Source organism: Manis javanica, chromosome 2, assembly GCF_040802235.1.
Source record: "Manis javanica isolate MJ-LG chromosome 2, MJ_LKY, whole genome shotgun sequence".
Classification (NCBI taxonomy): Eukaryota; Metazoa; Chordata; class Mammalia; order Pholidota; family Manidae; genus Manis; species Manis javanica.
Genome location: NC_133157.1, coordinates 24,801,407 through 24,821,844, shown reverse-complemented (window position 1 = coordinate 24,821,844; position 20,438 = coordinate 24,801,407). Strand labels below are relative to the sequence as shown.

General features: G+C 39.8%; 1 long non-coding RNA gene across 1 annotated transcript in view; it reads left to right on the top strand.

The window, feature by feature from the left end:
- Positions 1-20,121, top strand: part of LOC140844969 (uncharacterized) — a 65,082-nt gene extending 44,961 nt beyond the window's left edge. The window contains exon 4 of the long non-coding RNA XR_012123558.1: positions 19,719-20,121. This is a non-coding gene — a long non-coding RNA (uncharacterized lncRNA). The remainder of the gene's footprint in view (positions 1-19,718) is intronic.
- The last annotated feature ends 317 nt before the right edge of the window (positions 20,122-20,438 follow it).

Sequence of the window (20,438 nt, the reverse complement as noted above, 5' to 3'; positions counted from 1 at the left end):
TTTCCCATGCATACTTGCTCCCATCTGTGAGTTATCCATTGGTTATCAGGGCCTCCAGAAATATGGAATTTGGTCCAGTCCTAGGGATGAGAATATTCTCACATGACATAGAACAGATGGTTGTTTGTGGGACATGACATGTTGTTGCAGATGGACTGTCCCTGTGTCATCGGAAACATTAACCCAGGGCTGGGCACTGAAATCCCCAGCAATGACCTTCATTTAAGAGGCTAACTATGTAAACATTTCACAGTTCTGACTAGTCTTCTATGACTTGCTAAGAGATTATTTTCACCTGGGAAGATTCTGAAATGCTAACTAGAACACATGAATCTGAAAAACCACTTCCCATAAACTCTCACACTATTATTGCAGAAATCAAGCAGGATCCTGAGAGACTGTGAATCCAGACAGTAAGCTCTGATTGAGGGAAGTAAGGAAGCTTAAGCAGCATCTGAAGCTAGAACTCTGAAATGTGCAAGTAGGCAAACGGCAAGAGGAAGGGTCTGCCAAAAACACGTTTCAGCCACTTGGCTATAAGGCCCAGAGCCATCTCTGGATGCCACCCACAAGGCCATTAGAGTGACCCGGCTTGAGGGCATTCATCAATGGCCACCTGGGAGAAAAGGGGCCTATTTCCCATTCCAGGGTTCTGTTTCTGTTTTCACTTACCTATCTGGATGGGTCTCGTCTTTTGCAGACTGGGGAAATTTGGTGTTTGTTCTGCTAAAATGAGGAGTTTATGTTAAACTTGGCTTCTGAGTTTGTAGATTGCTCCATCCCAAATCTTACTGTATCTCCATTTTCACAGAAAATCCAAAGGAGAAGAAAATCATTAAACATTTTCTGGCTTCCAATTCATGGGCTGCCATTGAGATACTAACAATATCTAACTTTGAATGAGGACTTACTATTCACCAGCCCCCTTTATTATCACTGTGCATACAATGCTATCTATCTATCTGTCCATACATATATACTATATATAAGCCAATATCCATTTACATACATTATATATACCACTGTAAGACACCACAGGATAATACCACTATTACACAGAAATATGTACATACATACAATCAATACCAGAAGGACTTTATAAATGAAGAAACTGAGGCACAAAATGGTTACATTAACCTGCACAGCTAGTGAGTGGCAGAGCTGAGGTCAGAGCTCAGGCAGTCTGGCTCCTGAGCCCATGCTGGTTCGTGACACATTTGCTATGTCCACACTGCTGAGCACAGTGCTGCACATTAAAGGCTCCAAGATGAACAAGGCAGGCCACTGTTTTTGAGTTCGCAGTCTGATGGAGGGGACAAACACATAATTGTAATAAGGTGGAACAGTGCTGGCTGAGCAGGGTCTTAATGGTGAATCATATCTCTTGGAAGATAACAGAATAAAATATTCCACTCCCAGGAGCAGTATGTACAAGGGTAAGAAACACTTGTGACAGTTACTGGGCTTTCCCCAGGATGAGCCACTGCACCGGGACTGCAGGCAAGGAACCATGACATGAAGCCAGACGGGCTGGCAGAGGCGATGGGGGAAAGGGCCTGAGAGTCAGGGTGCACAGTTTGTTCTTCATCCTGTGAGAAATGTGAAGCTGGTAAAGGTGTGTAACCAGGAGATGGAGATGATGGTGTAATGCAGAAGTGTCATTGTGAGGCTGGATTGGAGAGGGAGAGAATGTAGCTTGGAAGGCCAGTTAGGACACTCTCGTAAGACCCCCGTGTCAGAGAGACTCTGCTGGAAAATGCAAACCTCCCATTTTCTTATATAATCTCCTTAAACCTTCAATGCTCTTGGGCTACCATGCAAACTCTGTGAGATCTTGAATGATCTAATATGTGCCTCCTTTACAATCCTCAAGTCTCACTACTCCAGCCTCCCAGCCTGCATTCCAGCCACCCAAAGGGAATCAAATGTAGTTACTTAGATTTACTAGTTTTATTTCCTTCCTCACGTTGTGTGTTTCCTGAATGGGGTTCAGAACATCCCAGGAAGAGGTGCCATCATGCCCATTTTACAGGTGAGGACACTGAGTACAGCAACTTACTCCAAATCACATCTCTTAGTAGAGGTGGTGGAAACAGGCTGGAAAACCAGGAGCTCTGAGCCACCCAAGAGAACGCGGTCTACGTTTAAGTCTCATCTGTGCCAGTTTAACTCGGTTTAGAAAATGACTTAACTGCTCTGCACTTCAGACTCCTCATCTGGAAAATGGTCTATTAAGTCTTTATCTCAGGTTGTTAGGAAGATCCAGGAAGATGGCAGATGTGAAGGCACCCTGCATTCTGTTATTTTTTTTTATAAGGAAGTATTGTTAAACCAGCTTTCACCTACCCATGAAATGAAAAATAGGATTAAATGGACAAATAAAAATAATGATTAATCCAAATCTTTTTAGCAAAGGGTGGTCAACCTTCAATAAAACAGTATCATAATTTTCAAAAATCCAATGGAGTCTCCTCATTGATGTCTTCTAACCCCATTCCCACATCTCTTAATGGCAAATATAAAATATTAGTGGATGATAAGGCTAAGGACTTGAAAAACTTCATTATCAATTAAGTCACCTGAAGGTCACAGTTAAGGTCTAAGAAAATGCTGGTTGGAACTTTCTAGCTTTCACTTCTTCACTGAATATGGTCTGATTCAAGAACTTCAAGTCCCCCTCATAGTTACTGTCTTAAACATAAAAGCTCAAAATACAGGAAGCCAGATCCAATAAATGTAAGTCAGAAGATTACATCAAAAACCGTGAGTGATTGATATTTGGTTCATGTTCGGTGATGGTGATGGAAGGGACTCTGTCTCAAGGTGTATCTTCTCAAGAGGTTGTCCTTAATACAAAGCACACTTGGGCATTCATCAGCCTCACTTAAACACTTTATCAGGTTCTTCTTGGCCTCCCTGGTACTGTATTTGGAAGCCATCATGTCTTCATTATCTAAATAAATATGTGCCACTACTCACGCTGAGTATGCAATGTAGAGTTGCCCAAATGAGAAGCAGCTCCATTTCTATCCCATTCCTGCATTTCAAAGCATCTTCCCTTATGGTTTTTATTTAGGGCTTACCTTTAAAGTCACTGGTGCTCTCTGTCCATACAAATTTCTTGGTCCTACATAGTCTATAGTTTCAATTCAGACCATCCCAAATATATCTTCCAGGTTTGGTGAATATCTATCTAGATAGATGGCCTGCTTCAAAGGACAGAAGACATGCAATACATGATTTTATTTATGTTAATTCAACCATTTATTCATTAAATCAGAAAACAGTATTAAACATTTATTCTGTGTTAGGCCCTAAGCTAGAACTTGGGAGGGGATGAGACAGATGTAGTCCTACTATGAAAATGTATTCACAGCCTCCTCGGACAGTCAGGCAGTATGAGAGCTGTAATGCTGGTGTGCGCAGAGAACTGAAGAAACAGAGCAGAGAGAGTATTGTGTTTGCCTGGAGAGGTGCGATGGGGAGTTTCATAAAGAAGGTGATGTCTGAGCTGTGCTTAAAGGATGAGCAAAAGTTTTTTGGGCTAGGGCACAAAAGATGGGCCTTCCAGGCAGAGAGAACACTGTGGACGTAGGTGGAGGCATGAAGCAGCGACTACGAATTGTCTGGTATGACTGGAGAATATCAAATGTTGGGGGGCAGAACAGTTAGATAGCAACCTGGCAAGGGAAGTTGGGCTCAGACTATAAAAGGCCTTGAATGTGTCCTCCAAAGAAGTGTGAGTCTGTCCAGCAAGCCATGGGACCATGAGAAGATTTCCTTGAAAAATGATTCTGGTGGCAGTGTTGACACAAGGTCTGAGCAGAAAAGTGGCTACAGAAGATAAGACAACCAGTTAGATACTTACAAAGATCCAGAAAAGAGGCGACTCAGACAGACAGAAGTGGATTCAAGAGACGTTTTTGGATTAGAATTGTCAGCACTTGTTGACAGGATGGGTATATACTTCTTTGTGTTCACCAGATATATTTTCAATATACAAAAGTCAGTAATCTCCTTAATTGCTTGAATAAAGGCACATACTTCAACCAAAGATCCTCCAAGATTACAAATAAATAACACTCAGGTGCTAGAGGAAAACAGCTCCTCTGGAGTCAGCAGGGTTCAGGACGGTGTCAGCACCACTGCCTTAGCAGCCGGCTGGACGTTAGATTCGTCGCTTCTGCACCCTGAACCTCTCTTGTGTCCCAAATGGAGGAGCTGGCTGGGCTGATTTATCTCCAAGGCCTCCTCCGCTTCTCATACACTATGAGTCAAACCCTCGTGATAACAGGCCTCCAGCTCTGGCCTCTCCCAAGCTGTGTCACCTCTGAAGCACAGATTATTCTTGGGCCGACCAGTAAATTTGAGCCCCATCATTGCAGTAGGACCCCAAGGTCCATTCTCAGGAGGTGGTGACCAGCAGGGCTGGTCTGAGGGTGGGGCAGGTATCAGAAGCTGTTCCCTGATTACACAAGCCTCTCTAAGTTTCTCTCTTCAAATGCACTCAGTCCAGGAGACCTGCTGGGGCTTCCACAGAAAAAGGCCCTCTTTTACTGGTTTCTGGATTTCTGAGAGTCTGTTTTTCCTGCTTGTGAAAATTCCCACAGCCAATTATCCTGTTGACATTGTTCTAAAGCTGCTCACAAGCCTTTGCCACAAAAATGCAGGGTTCTCAGGTGGCTTTCCCCTACTTCCTCATCCCCAGAGCACAGCAGGAAGTGTACTGCCCTTGGACAACAGCAGGCCTTGCTCCTCAGAGCCTCAGCCCCTGCCCAGTCTCCTCACTCTTAGTGAGCACCAACTGTAGGCCACCAAGCACTTCTCCAAGCCAAGAATTACACCCAGGGAGCCCATGACGTGACATGACTTCCCATTTCAATGTGAGCTTTGGTGAAGGAAAGGCAGCTTGTCAAAGGTGGAACACACGAGGTGCCAAACCAGGACTCCAACTGAGGTCCGTCTGATTTCCACTCTGCCACCTTCTCCATCCCATAACCACTTAAGCTCTAAATAACATTCTGCTAAAGTATGACCTCTCTGCAAAGCCTCTGATCACATCTCTATCTGGCGTCTTGGTTACTCAAGGAAGCCAGGCAAGGTCACTTCAGGTCAAGATACCAAAAGTGAGAAACAGGTCATAATTCACCGAACCAAGGGCACTAATGGTAGACGTCCAGGTTCCTTCCAATTTTTCCCAATAAAATTGTGATTTGCTGCTATCATTCAGTAAAACATAATCATTAAAATGAAAAATCTTATGGATCAGGCTGCCCTGCCTTGAATCCCCTTTATCATGTAGTAGCCAAATAACCATGGCCAAATTATTAGAGCTTTCTAAGCCTCAGCTTCCCATGCATAAATGGGGATAGAATAATAGGCACCTCAAAGAGTTGTTAGGAGGTGTAAATAAGATGATGCATGTAAAGCACTTAACACAGAGTCTGGCATATGGTACGAGCTCAATAAGTCCCAGCCATTATTATTATTATAATATCTTTGCACATAAATCCATCTGCAACTCTGCTTGTTTTCATAGGACAGATTCCAATGAGTAAAATCATTGTATCAAAGGGTAGCTCTTTATACATCGTGCTTAATTACCTTCCAGAAATTTCAGAGCAATTTATACACCAACAGAAGTGCCTACAGGAGTAAAGACAGCAACTTTCAGAGCAGCAGACTCCAAAGATATATCAAATGCATATGACTGTAATACAATAAAAGGTGTTGGAACATACAGTTCTCACATATAAGGACATAAACTTTCTTTATTTTTCATGTGTCTTCAGTCATGGGAGTAACTAAGGCACAGGCTGATCATCCCAAAGGCCTTTGATTTAAGAGTTTGAGAAAGTGGGTTCAATTCCAGGCTCTGCCACTTACTAGCTATGAGATCTTGAGCCAGTTTATTTCCCTCCCTATACCTCAGCTTCTTCAATTGGCTTTTTTTTCAAGTTGGAATCATCTCTGGGCAGTATCTTCCTCTCGTATTTGTCATAATGGCACATGCAGAATAAATGTGACTAAGCCCAGTGATGATAGCTGTCAATATTTTGTTTATACTTTTCTATAAATGCATTATTTGCAATTTTTCACTTTGTTATTTCATATATAGTTATTTCACTTTGTTATTTCATATATAATTATTTCATGTGTCAGTATCAAATGAAGTATAGCTCTACCTCTACCAAAATTTTGCTTGCAATCAAGGGCAAGTGACCTCACCATTCTGAGCCTCTTTTTTTCTGTGTATAATAATGAGGACCTTGCTCCAGATTATCTCCAATAGCTATGTTTCCATCACCTTGCCTTTCCATATGTCAGGGTTTCTCGACGTTGGCAGTACTGACATACTGAGCCAGATCATTTTTTGTTATGTGTCCTGAGCATTATGGATATTTAAGCAGTATCCTTGACTTCTACTACCTACTGGCCCCACCCAAGTTATGAAAACCAAAAATGTCTCTAGACATTGCTCAGTCTCCCCAATGGGTCAAAATCACACCTAGTTAAGAACCCATCATCTACTTTTTGGTGTCAGGCATGGGGTGTTACTTAAAGAGCTGGGTAAGATGGCTTTTCTCATCCCTTCCCATCTTAAAGTTCCAAAGGCCTCTGATGCTGTGACTGATTTGAACTCAGAACCACCCACATGCTACATATTTAAGAGAAGCCTCTGTCAGCTCAAGCATCCTTCTACCTGCTGAATTCTATGGAGGTGACTGACTCCATCCTTTACCAACTGAAAGGTGAAATACCCCAACCACAGCTGTGGGGTCCATCTAACTCAGTCACCCATCAAGTGTCTTTGGGCAAATTCTTTAGCTTTTCTGACATTTTTCATGTCAAAGATGACACCTCAGATTAGTTTGGGGAGGACAAAATTTAACAAGTGTGCATGTGCCTGGTACTAAGAAGGCAGTGGAAGAGGGACTCTGAATGCTTGCATTTTTCCCTACAGAAAATGATTACCACTCCATCGTTTCTCATCCATAGCCTCTGGCTTTAGACCAAGTTTTCTTTTGATTTGGCTGTTTCCAGCCAGAATCGAGGAGCAGCTCCTGAGGAATGGGGCAGACAAATGATCCAGTTAGTAGTCAGAGGAATGCTATGGATCAGGAGAGTGGCTTGGGTTCCAGCTAAAAATGTCAGCACAGTGCTGGGAGAAAGGAATCTGTTTAGCAGGTGTGTTTGGAATCTGGCAGAGAGCTCTGGTCCAGGGCCAGGACCACTGAGCTGGTCTGAATGCCTTCTATGTTGACTCCTCCGGAATGAGACCCAAGATTTCATGGGGAGAACATCTAGGGTAAACATGCTACAGACAGTGGCTAGAATTTTTCTTCAGCCCTTCCATGTTTCTTGCAGAACCCCAGGAAGGCAGCAAAAGGAGTGTGGCCTGAGTCCACGGCCGTCACCCACCCTCTTCCACATCACCTGACCTGAAAGGAGCTCCGAAAATAGCTCCGAATCTGGGCCTGCCTGGGAGAGACATAAAGATCCATTTACATGGGAAGGTGACTGCTCTGAATACCCACAGCAGACCAATCTATGCTAATGGCTCAGTCCTCCTCAAGCCTGGGATTTATATAACTGGCTCCTACACTCTGTCGTTGCCAGCAGAAATGCCTGAATTATCTTAATTCCAGAATGTAAATTATTTCAATTTTGAGGCCGTTATTTTAAAGCTGTCAAAGTCAATATTTTTAACAGCCAAAAAAAAAAATTACAACTGGAAAATGTCTAAACAAGTTGTGCTTGAAGTCTGAGACAACTTCTGGAGAAAATCTGTGCTGAGATGGAGAAACACCTCACAGTGACTCCACAACTAGGGATAGATATCAGCTCTTCTCATCACTAATTTGTCTGCAGGGCAGCCAATGAGTCCTTCTACTTGCATTGATCACTTTCAATCTGTTACCTTTCATTTATGGATTAATCATTTGTCTTTAGTCTGAAGATTTTTTTAAAGAAATTAATTCCTAAAAGAATAAGATTCAACGCTTAGTTATGAAGAGAAGGCGAAACAATCCTGTCCTGACCTCCACTCTTTCCACACGTTCATTTCAATTCTTCATTCACTTCCCCTGTGATTCTCTGAGAGCTGCAGTGTGTCAGGCATAGCCCTGTGCGTGCTGGGATTGCTGAGGACATTCTCAGGGTGAGGGAAGATGCTTCCAGACCACGTGCCTCATACTTGGTCGGGAAAGAAAAGGCAGTTCTTTCCTGGCATGTTGGTTCCCACCCAAGTGAGTTGTCATCTCTACTTTAACTCTCCCAGGGAGAAACCTGGGATTGAAGGAAGTGAGTGTGTGAGAAGTGGAATGTGCAAAGCGGAATCACACTTATGGTTCACCTTTGGGACAGAGGCAATTCATTAGCACCTGGGAAGACAGCCAGGATGCAAGAATATGGCACCTCTACTCACCACAGCCCGAACACCAGGCTCAGGGTGGTCCTCTCGGGAGAGTGCTGGAAAATCTCTGTTATGGGCCCATCGCCTGTTCAAAGGCTGGAAAACACCCCATTCCTGTAGCTCTGAAGCAGGATTAATTGATTGGTCTCATATGAACCTAAAAGCCGTTAAGAGCAAGGAGGATGAAAAGCAATTCAAATTGCTTTATTACCATTTTCTAGTAAAGTACCAGTTTAGTCCTCAGCCCTACTGTGAAGCAGCGGGTTTCCAGATATTGACTGAGCTGGCATGTGCTCCTGGAAGAGGGGAAATGTCTGGGTCTGAAAAGCAGAAACATCTGCTCAGATCTCCAGCGGGCCTGTTGCTGAAGCCATGGGGGGCAGGGGAAGGGAATGTCCCCTCCAGGTGGCGTCACTGCAACAAGGAGAAGAGAAAGCACTGCCAGTAGGGGAATGTGGGGCTGTGGGTGGGAGCTCTCTCTCTCTTTTTTAAGACCTCATTCACTTAATGAGGTGGGGGTGGGGGGGAGGTTAGAAATGGTTTTATAAAGTTGTCTGTAATCTATAGACTTTCTGACAAAGGACAGCCAAGATGATTATAGTAGTTATAATACTAATAATAAGGGCCATCACATAGTGCTTGTGTATGCCAGGCAGGAGCACTTTACATATGTTTACTCATTTAAACCTCAAACATCACTGCAAGGTAGGTGCCATTATGATCTCCTTTTTACAGATGAGGAAAGTTGAGGCACGTGGTTAAGTTACTTGCCCATGTCCACCATCTAGCAAGTGCAAGAGTCAAACTTTAAAGCCCACAAGTGCAGCTACAAAGTCCCAACTCTTAATTGCTGCCTATAGGAATAACTACTGCCCTGCACCAGACACTGGCACACACTTTTGTCTTTGATCCTTATAGGAATGCTGTGAGTCGGATACAAGAGTCCCCAGTTTTCAAATGGGCAAACTACAGCTGGGAGTTGGGAAGTAGTTTGTTCAAGGTCACAAGGACAAGAAATGTCAGAGCCTGGCTCAACCCCAGGCCAAGATCTTTTACAGTAGCCTGGTCTCTTCCCAAGATCTGAAAGTATGGACTTGGGCTATACTTTCTCTGAAGGAATCCAGCCCAGAATGTCAATAACAATTCAATCAGTAATAATAGTAGTAGTAGTAATAATAGGTACCATTTAGTAGTAATAATAGGTACTGCCATTTGATAAACCCTTCCCTAGACATGAGTTTAATCCTCACAAGTCCCTGGAGGTCAGGTGTCCCCTCATCATAAATCAAAAAGGGAAAAGTAAAGCTCAGATATATGAAGTGACTTGACCAAGGTCACACAGCTGGTAAGTGATTACACTTAATATGACCCCAAGTTGTTCTAGTTCCCAAGTACAAGTGCTTATTAACTGTCCTTTTTTTCTTTAAAGAAAAGAAATAAAGAAGTAGGGGCAGGGAGGGAGAAAAGCAAAATAAACTGAATAGTTGATATTTGAAATCTATTCAGTGCCCCAGGGAAACTCCATACAACAAAAATCTTTGCCATACATCTACAGAACATAAAGTCCATGTGAACTGGGATTTTTGGCATTTTCATCCTCTCCTGTATCCCCAGAACCTATAACAATACAGGTAGATATTTGTTGAATGAATGACTGAATTTACTTTGGGTTGTGAAAGAAAGATCTTTAAAAGTTTGAGTGATTCACAGGAGGAGAGCTTTATGACACTTCTAAGAACACATCCAATACTGGGCTACAGCTAATCCAAAGAAATGAGAGGTAGCTTTTCCCAGTAATGATTATCACCAATGTGTCCATCTGACCTAAATATATATTTAAAATAAGGGAACTCAACGGGCTACCAACTCTCCAGTTTTTCAGCCCAGAATTCAGAAACCCTATCCCCACATCTTGAACCAAGTTACCATTATCTTTCCCCTATACTAACACAAGTCACTCCATCTTACTCCCTGTTTCCACTCTTGACTTCTCTAATCCAGCCTCCATAGAACAATCAGCGTATGCTTCCTGAAATATTAATCAGATCATGTCCCACACTCTACTGGAAAACTTTCTCTGGCTCCCTATTGAACTTAGAGTGAAATCCAAACTTATTCAATTGACCTCTGCCTTCTACTACCACCATTTTGAACCACTGTCATAACTTAGAATGCTCTGTCAGCACTGGCCCTCTCTCAGAGCCTCTAACAAACTATGTCCTTCCCCACCTTGGACCTTGTACATGCTGTCATCCCTGGCTGGGTTCTCCTTCCCTGATTCCTCCCATTCCTGGTTCCTTCCTTTTCTGGCCTCAGCTTTATGCATCTCCTGACCAGGTTTTCCCTGACCACCCAGTCAGTTCCTCCCTTTCCACTATTGTCTCTCATAGCATTCTATTTCTTCCATAGCTTTTACCAGACACAATTCAAAATTATATATTTAGCTTGAATATTTATTCTTTATCTCTCCCACTAGGTTGTAGGCTCATGAAGGCAAAGACCGTGTCTGTTTTGTGTGTGTTTATTGGAGATGAGGAGTGTCACTATTGGCTATTCAGCACCTAGCTTTGTTCCTAATTCTGTGTCTGGTCTGTAATAGCCATCCCAAAGTGTTCACTTCATAAGTTAATGAATGAGAAAAGATTATTGGAACCGGAGAGTATCACAGAGATCCATAAACCATATTCATCTGGAGAACATTTCTATGTCTTGGTCAGTTCTGTATTCCTAGCAACATTCCCAGAAGCTGACAGGAGTATATGTTAAGTGAATGCTTATTGAATGACAGTATGGAATGGACAAGTGAACTAATATTAAACAGCTACTAGGTATTCTAGGCAATTGACATACATCTTTTTTTTAATCTGCCCAATAACTATTTGCTATTTTTCTCTATTTTATAAATGAAAAACCAAGACTTAAAGAGTTTAGGCATCTACCAAAGGTCAATTAATGATACACTTCCATGTTCACTATGCTGAATGAGTCACCTCATTCAGTCTCCTATTTTTACAGATTAAAAGACCAAAACTGATAAAATACTCAAGGAAGTAGGCATATAAAGCAACAACCTCAACATAATAAAGACCATATATGAAAAATCCACAGCTAACTTTATTTTTAAGGTTAAGGACTGAAACTGTCTCCTCTAAGATCAGGAATAAGGCACCAATGCCTGCTTTTGCCACTTCTATTCAAAATAGTATTGGGTGTTCTAGCCAGAGTAATTAGGCAAGAAAAACAAATAAAAGTTATCCAAACAGGAAAGGAAGAAGTAAAATTATCAGTGCAGATATGATCCTATTGTAAAAAACCATAAAGATTACATATATATACTTAAACACACACACACACACACACACACACACACACACACACACATTGTTGGAACTAATAAACAAGTGCAGCAAAGTTGCAGAATATAAGATCAACACACAAAAATAAGTTGCATTTCTACACACTAACAATGACAATGCAAAAGGGAAATTAAGAAAACAATTCCATTTACAATAGCACAAAAAGAATTAAATACTTAAGAAAACAACCAAGGAGGTGAAGGACTTGTAAATTGAAAACCACAAAACATTGCTAAAGAAATTAAAAGGCACAAATAAATGGGGACACATCTGCATCCATGGAATGAAACTTAATATTGTTAAAATATCAATACTATTCAAAGCAATCTACAGATTCAATGCAAACTCTATCAAAATTCCAGTGATTTTTTTTTGCAGAAATAGAGAAACCCTTTCTAAAATTCATATACAATCTCAAGGAACTTGAATAGTGAAAATGATCTTTAAAAAGAAGAACAAAGTTGGAAGATTAATACTTCCTGATTCCAAAACTGACAGCAAAGCTACATTAATCAAAACAATGTGGTATGGCATAAAAACAGACATATCAACTAATGGAACAAAATAGAGATCCCAAAAGTAAACTCTCAAATATGTGATCAAAAAAGAACTATAAAACTGCTAGAAGAAAACATGGAAAAATAACCTTTATGACCTTGACCTTAGCAAGATTTCTTGGATATGACACCAAAAGCATAGGAAACAAAAGAAAAATAGATAAATTAGACTTCATCAAAATTAAAATATTTTATGCATCAGAGGACGCTATTGAGAGAGTAAAAAGGCAACTCACAGAATAGAAGACCATGTTTGCAAATCATATACCTGAAAAGGGATTGATATCCAATATATATATAAACCTCCTGCAACGAAACATGAAAAATAAACAACCTGATTAAAAAATGGGCAAAGGATTTGAATAGGCATTTTCCCAAAGTAAATATACAGAATGTCAATAAGCATATGAAAAGATGCTCAATATCACTAATCATCTGGGAATGCAAATCAAAACCACAATGAGATACCACTTCATACCCATCAGGATGAAAACAGAAAACAAATGTCAGTAAGGATGTGAAGAAATTGGAATATTTGTTGTATTGCTGGTAGGAATAGAATGGGAAACAATATAGTGGCTACTTAAAAATTCAACACAGAATTACCATATAATCGAGCAATTCCACTTATGGGTATATACCCAAAAGAATTGAAGACAGGGCCTCAAGCAGATTTTATACATTCATGTTCATAAATAACAGCATTATTCACAAGAGCCAAAAGGAGGAAACAACCAAAATGCCCATTGACAGATAAATGGATAAGCAAAATGTGGTATACTTACAATGGAAGATTATTCAGCCTTAAAGTAGCATGAAATTCTAATACATAATACAACATGGATCAACACTGAAAACATTATGCTGAAACACAAAATGATAGCTATGGTATGATTCTACTTATCTGAGGCACCTAAAATGGTTAATTCACAGATACAGAAAGTAAAATGGTGGTTGCCAAGACCTGAAAGGAGAGTGGAATGGGTGTTAAGTGTTTAACAGGTGCAGCCTTTCAGTTCAAGATGATGAAACAATGTAGATGGACAATGGTGGATGGTTGCACAACAATGTGAATATACTTAGTGCCACTGGACTATGTACTTAAAAAGGGCAAGATGGTAACTTTTATGTTTTATGTATTTTACCACAAAAAAAAAAATCTGAAACCAAAATGAGAAGACTTGCCCAGCATCACACAGTGAGCATGTAATTGGCACAGCCTATGCTAGAATTCCAACTTCCTGCAGCCCAGTCTAGTGCTATTCTTATCTTTGCTTTAAACTAAAATAGGACTTACAGGGTATTTGAAAACACAGTTAAACATCAAGTAGCCTGAACAAAATGAGCCAAACTCCTCATTTATTGTTTTCTCTATGCTCTGTAAGTAAAAGAAGAAACTCACAACCAAAACATACTTGGTGGTGGTGGTGGTAGAGATGGTGGTGCCGACGGTGGTGGTGATGATAACAAACCCTCCATGCCCTGAGACCTGGGCCAGTGTGCATTTATGTCAGTTCCCTGGATCCTATGCTGTAACTATAAAAATATCCCAACCCCAGCTTACTCAATAAATGTAGGCTTGGTTTTTATTTTTACCTTCATAAAATGGGGCTAAGTAGAAACTCAATCAATTGGAAACCCACTAATCTCCCAATTAATTGTGGGTTTGCTCTTCAGGTCCCTTTAGAGTAATGTCTTTCTAAAACAGGAAAATTAAAAAACTACCTGAGAACATTTAAATTTCAGGGCTGAAGCTGGGCTGACCTCCTTTTCCTCCTTTCTCTTTTTTTCTCTTCCCGCTGTCAGATTGACGCTGGTTACACAACTGAAGAAACTGTTTCCATCCACCATGCTACGACCTGTCTCTCAAAGGGAAATAAGACTATTGTGTGTGTCATTTGTCATAGCTCTCTGATCACTCAGCCAGTGTTTCTTCTTAGTTAAGAGTTAGGAAAAAGAAAAGAGGAAAAAAAAAACTCTAAGGTTGGTAGAATAGGATTACAGCAAAACCTAGATCACTCACTCCAATCAGATCATTCTAAATTAACATGTATATTCCTCTGCCCCATGACCTTATGTGGTACTTACAGCAACATCTTTACTGATATAACTGATTTATCTTCTTATTAATGTCCAGAGTTATCAGAATTCTTAGCTATGACATACTTTTGATAAGTTAAATATTAAATTCCAGCTACATTTCCCTTTCAGCCTTAAAAAAAACCCCTTAGGATGTAGCCTCATGATAATGTGAATTTTAATTCTGTTTTTCTACAACAACCTGAATAGTGGTATCGATTTTTCTTAAACTGGACTTAAGTGATAGACTCGTTATTCCCTCTCTTTTCCACGCGGCCTCTTCATACTTCTTGTCCATTAAGAATGCATGTTAACCGTTAGGCATGAAGAATAGTTATGCTATCGAAGTTCAAATTTTTTATCAAACAAACCTTGGTTTCATTTTTTTAAAGTTCAAGGCTCTTTTGCTGTAATTTTAAAGGAAAAGAAACCTCTGTATGTCATATAATTCCAACCAGCTATTATTCACCTTCATCCTGAAGATGTGTACTTTTCTGCCCTTTTAAAATGCTCAAGGTCTTGGAGAATCCCTCCCAACTATGGAGACATCTCAACCCCCTACTCTATTTATACCCATGAAAAACATCAACTCTTAATTTAAGCTTTCCTAATTCACATCTGTCTATTGTTGCTTATGGCTATCGCAACAATTAAATTATCTGTATGTGCTGCTAACAAATGGAAAAAATACCATCTGAACAAGTTACCTCATTGATTCTACCTCATATACACCTTCAGGGCACAATCCTACTTTTCTGCTCTAAATATGAAGGGTTTGTGGACATTTAACTGGCTGCTCTCTTCACACAGTCCTGTAGTAATTTTTCTCCAGTTACTAGTTTCTCCGAAGGGAAACACATGGTAAATTTTCATTTGGGGTCTTGCTCATTGGTCCTGCTGACGCTCTCAGCCCCTTGCCCTGGCCCAGCCTCTGACCACACACCCCGAGCAGAGCACCTCAACTCCAATGAATTCCCAATAATGTAGAAAAAAATTTTTAAGTAATACAGGAAAGCATTTTACAGTTTACAGAACACCTTTTAATATTATATTTGTCTTTTATGCTTTTCTAAGAGGTATTAGTTTTTTTAGCGCAAGAACAAAGTTTTGAAAAATTCTTTGCTGTCTGAGACTCAGCAAGGGAATAAAAATAATCCTTCACTATCTCACAACCTCCCCAACCCCTGTTATTATCTTTTAAACAAAAACAATACATTTATCATCTCTAGTGACAGAAAGCAGACCTGTGGTTGTCTGGGCCTGGAGTTGGGACAGCGGGTCAGGGGGACTGACTATAAGGGACAAGAAAGAACTTTCTGGGGTAATAACAATGTATCTTTTTTTCCCAGTTTTATTGAGGTAAAATGGGCCTAGAATGTCATTGTAAGTTTAATGTGTGTAACATGATGATTTGATATCCACATATGCTGTGAAATGATTAACACACTAAGGTTAGTTAACATCCATCACTCACATATTTACCATTTTTTGTTTGTTTTTTTGGTGAGAATTTTTAACATCTCTTAGCCAACTTTCAACTATAAGGTACAGTGTTATTAATGGTCATCAACATTAGATCCCCAGAACTTACTCACCTTATATTTGGAAGCTTATTTCCTTTGATCATCTTCACCTATTTCCTGCCCCAGGAAACCATTAGTCCATTCTCTAAGAATTCAGGATTTTTTAATGAGCACATGAGAGATTACACAGTATTTGTTTTTCTCTGTCTGACTTGTGTCACTTAGCATGATGCCCTCAAGTTTTCTCCAGGCTTTCACAAATGACAGGATTTCCTTTAGCAGAAGTGTATCTTGATCATCGTTGTTAGCTATCTGTATGCATTTGCCAAAATCATCACCTTGTACACTTAAGGTGGTACATTTTACTGTCTGTAAATTATACTTCAGTAAAGTTTATTAAATATTTTTAAATAGTGTTATGTTTATGAGAATGTTGAAATAGGACTCACAGATAAATACAGGGAATTACTTTTCCCCCCTCACTAAAATGATAGTAAAGGAATGGATAAAAGACATCCCAGGGACTAGGAGAATAGGGGAAAAAAGTCTTCAGAAGATGAGAATTCAACAGATTTCAGTACTCAGCAGAGGAGAGTAAGTTACAAGCTCATTGCCTACAGATGGATGAAAAAAAATCATGAGAAGTTAGTGAGCCGTTTCCCCTGCAGGAACCCTCGAGGGAAAAGGAAAGAAGCTTAGAACTTGAGGGAGGGGATGGAAAATAAAAATAGAAGAATTAGCTGAAAGTCTTTGTAGAGAGGAATGGGACCCCCATGCATACGCTCCGCCTTCATTCTAGGCAGCCAGATAATTACCCCTTTTTTACCCTCTGCAGTAGTAGAACAGAGGTTTATTTCAGAGAGACCCCAGGCTCAGAGGCACCAGATGCGAAGGATAGCAGAGGTGGGATACAGGATGGGAACAGGCCATTTACAAGTAAGCTGACCTACTGAACTGCAAACCCCACAGGTCAGTAATCTAAGAAGTTCAAAGCAGATATTTTGAAGATCTATCTCTGGAAAATTTAACAGTTCTAGAGAAAAAACACCATGGGTACACATTCCAGAGTTTCAGCAGTGGTAAGGCTGTCTTGGTTCTGGGTCTCCCTAGAAGCCCACCAGTTCATAAACACCCTCATACACATGCACACACACAAGCACACAGCTTCCAGATAATGGCTCCATTTTAAATAAGAACAGGCATTTAGGAAGTACCATCAACATGACTTTTTAAAAAGAGCTGAACTAAATATTTAAAAAAAGAAATTTGGAGGAAAGAAAGATAACACAGAGAGCTTAAGAACTCTTTAAAAACAGAACCTTTTACTTAATATCTTTACAGCGATAAGAAGTGATGTTAATCCATAAAACAAGAAACAGGTGGTATAAGAAAAAAATAATCAGAGAGCAAGAGAGCCCTCAGATATCTAAAAGGTGTTAATCTAAGTAAAAGTCATCAGAAATATGAAAGTGGTGAAAATCCCACATAAAGCAGAAGACACAGAGATGAGAAAGAGGATCAATCAGGAGATTTGACATCCCAATAATAAAAGCTAAAGAAAAATAGAATTCAAAAAGGGAACAAAAGAAATTATCAGAGAAATAAAGGACACAAAACTTGAAATTAAGGGGCCCTTGGGTGTGTAGGATAAAAACGGGAGCAGACTCACATAAATGCAAATCATCATGAAATTTCAAGATGCCAAAGAGAAATAGAAAATGCAAAAGAGCTTCCAGAATCAAAATGCAGGTCACAGACAAGGAACAGATAATGGAAGGCCTGAGACTTCTCAGCATCAACATTGATTTTTAGTCAGTGAAGCATGGGGATTTCTGAGACATTTTTAACCTAGTATTTTATATCAAGCTAAATTACTATTCAGGTTCGAAGGAAAAATAGACAAATGTTTATATATGCCAAGGCTCAAAAAAATGTCTACATTGTAGACTTTTCTCAAAAGCTACCAAAGGATGTATGTCAGCAAAAATAGGGACTATGTCATGAAAGTGTAAGTTAAAGATTTAGGAATAAAAGAGAGTGGCAAACAGAATTTCATGATGTGCACCAGGCCTAGAGTGAAACTCATCCAGATTAGATGAGGGGTATTGAGAACTGTAATAAAGAACTCCCCTGGAAAAAAAGAAAATAAGAGATTTGAAAGGTTGTACCTTATGTATTAAGCATTTGCAACAATCACTGTTTGACATAGCTGTTGGTGTATCTAGAAAAAAATTTTAGTGCTGTAACTAAACAGAAAATTAATAAAAAATTGAGGTAATTATTAACAACGGGAAATATAAAAGGTATAAAAAAATCTATACTACTTGGCTAGGTGGTAAACTATTTAAGTAGTAGTGATAGTATCGCCCTAACTATAGAGTAGGTAAAAAATTATTACATAATTGTATTGGATTGCTGGAGGATTGGAAAGCAAAGAATTATATGAGGATATAACACAATAGAAATCCAGTATATAATATCAAAAAATAACACTATAATAATATTATTTAGACATTTGAAGATAAATATCAAAATAAACACTTTAAAAGAGTTTAAAGTAGCTCCCTCTGAAGAGTAGATTGGAGACAGGAAGGGCTGGGCCAAGGAATTATCGTATTTCATATAAGCCTTTAATACTTCTTTATGTTCAAACTATGTGTATCACACACACAATTTTTAATCAAAAAGAGAAGTAGTCTCCTGTTTTTACTATAACAAACAGTATTATAAAGTACCTTGACATCTATTATCTCATTTGGTTTTTACAAGAATCCCGAGATAGAATTTAATGTTAGCCCTATTTTATAGATAAGCAAATTGAGAATCAGAGAAATGAGGTGAGTTGAGACAAGTCTACTGACTCTAAATCTTTACCTTTTCCTTCATCCAAAGGTTAAGGAGCAACATTGTAATAGGTGTCTATTTACAATTCTGCCTAATTCCAAAAAGGTACTTCAGGGACAGCATTGCCAGATTGAATTAAAAATAAATCATTCGAGAAGCACGTGGGAGAAGAAATAAGGATAGTAGATTCCAAGGATAAGTTTAGTTTATGAAATGCAAGCCAGCAAATACTATATATCACTATAGAAATGAAACTAAAATTTGTCTTTGAGCTTCCTAGCAACCAATGTTAAAAAGGAAACAAGACTGACAAGTTAGAAGATTTACTGTGTCCACAAAGTAAGATCAACACAGATTATTTCCCCCCAAAAACATCATCTATTCTTGATGTTTAAACCAGGGAGAACTTTTACCTACTAATCTTAAAGAAACTACATAATGTAACAAGCAATATCCTCAGCAATATTCTTAAAATATGTCATCAACAAGTAGAATCTGTGTCCTTCAATGTAGACCAATTTCATCATACGAAAACAGTTTGATTAATAATAAATTAACAGGGACAGGAGGAGGGGCACCTACTGGTGACCAGACCTAAGGCTGTCTCTCTTATATCAAACCATCCACTAAAGTTCCTCCTCATACACCCACTTCCCTGCATGGCCCTCACTCCTGCAGTAAATTCAAGTTCAAGGGGATTGTCTGGTCCCTTTATCATTGTAGCCTGTGTGTCTCCAGGACAGACCAACCTAGGGGATAGAAATGGATTCTCATTAAAACAACATTTCAGCAACTTTAAAACTACTTGCTCTTCTGATTCTTGGAGGACTCTGGCATTATCCTATCATTTCACCCTTTGACTCCCAGGAATCCCCTAAGGGCCCTCTCACATGTACACATTCATCCTATCTGCTCCCACCATTTACCTTGTCTTCCCCTCTAGGTCCAAGACACCTCGGTGACATCTATCAAGTTCAAAGCTGAATAAAGGCACCTCAACCCTGTTGCTAAGGCACACCATTGACCCACCTCCCATGGGCCCCTCAAAAAATGCAACTAATGTGGTATAGTTCTGCCAAAGCAACACTTTGTTTCCTTCCATAAGTCTAATGTGCTTAAGTCAACCAATATCCGTGCAGAAGAAGGGAAGTCCAAAAAGTCCCATTATAATTGGAAGTATTATTATGACAACCATGGTGAAGTTGTATTTATGGTGATTTGCAGTCTCTCTTCTTTCTCTGGAGTTCACATATGAATCTACAGAGGGCTGGTACAGGGTAGAATTCTGAATGGCAGACACCATGGGTGAGGGTGGGTGGACCCATTCTTACCTATAAATTTCAAGACGTTGGTATGGTGTCTGGCATTTCCTAGCTTCTGGTGGCTGCCAATAATCCTTGGCATTCCTTGTACCTGTATCACTGGAATCCCTGTCGGCCTTTACCTGACCCTCTTCCCTGTGTGTTTTCACCTCGTCTTCCTCTCTGGGTGTTTTCATATGTCTTTTTTATAAGGACACTAGTCACTAGATTTAGGGCCCATCTTAATGCAGTATGAGTTTAACTAGTTACACTGGCAAAACCCAATTTCCAAATGAAGTCATATTCTAAGGATCCAAGTGGACATGAATTTTGAGGGGACATTATTCAATCCAATACACCCA